Here is a 959-nt window from a genome sequence, read left to right as displayed (position 1 = left end):
CGCAGGGGGAGGGGCCGCCGTTGTTTGATTTCTTGACTGCTGCTTCCCTGAGTATTGATGGTTGAGCTGAACAAAATGAAGTCTGTGACATCCTGAATCTTTTCTACTTTTATCTTGATGTTATTTATTGGTCCAGTTTTGTGGATCTTTGTTATCTTCACATTGAGGTGCAAACAGTATCAAAGGCTGTGGTCTTTGACCTTCATCGGTGCATTTTAAGTCCTCTTAGCTTTCAGCAAGCAAGGTTGTATCATCTGTATATCACAGATTGTTAATGAGTCTTCCTCCAATCCGAATGCCACATTTTTCTTCATATAATCCAATTTCTCTGATTATTTGCTCAGCATACAGATTTAATAAGTATGGTGAAAGAATACAACTGACTGTGGTGCACACCTTTCCTAATTTTAAACCATTCAGTGTTCCCTTGTTCTGTTCAAACAACTGTCTCTGGGTCTAGGTACAGGTTCCTCAAGAGCTCAATTAAGTGTTCCAGAATACTCATTCTCTGCAATGTTGTCCACAGCTTGTCGTGATCCACACCACCGGAAGTCTTTGCATAGTGAATAAAGCATAGGTAAACATCTTTCTGGTATCTTCTGCTTTCAACCAAGAGCCACCTGATGTCTGCAATGATATTCCTCATTCTACATCCTTGTCTGAATCCAGCTTGAACCTCTGGCAGTTCTCTGTCAATGTACTGTTGCAGCCACTTTTGAATTATCCTTAGCACAATTTTACTTGCATGAGATATTAATGATATTGTCCAGTGATTTCTGTATTCTATTGGGTCACCTCTCTTTGGAATTATCACAAATACAGATGTCTTCTAATCAGAAGGTTCTGTGGCTGTCTCCCAAAGTTCTTGGCATATATAAGTGAATGTGTCCAGTGCTGCATTAATTTGTTGAAATATTTCCATTTTTATTCCATCAATTTCAGAGATTTGTTCTTTGGAA

This window comes from Chrysochloris asiatica, unplaced genomic scaffold (genome assembly GCF_000296735.1).
Source record: "Chrysochloris asiatica unplaced genomic scaffold, ChrAsi1.0 scaffold03079, whole genome shotgun sequence".
Taxonomy (NCBI): Eukaryota; Metazoa; Chordata; class Mammalia; order Afrosoricida; family Chrysochloridae; genus Chrysochloris; species Chrysochloris asiatica.
The sequence above is the reverse complement of the archived record's forward strand: the minus strand, read 5'-3'. Positions refer to the sequence as shown.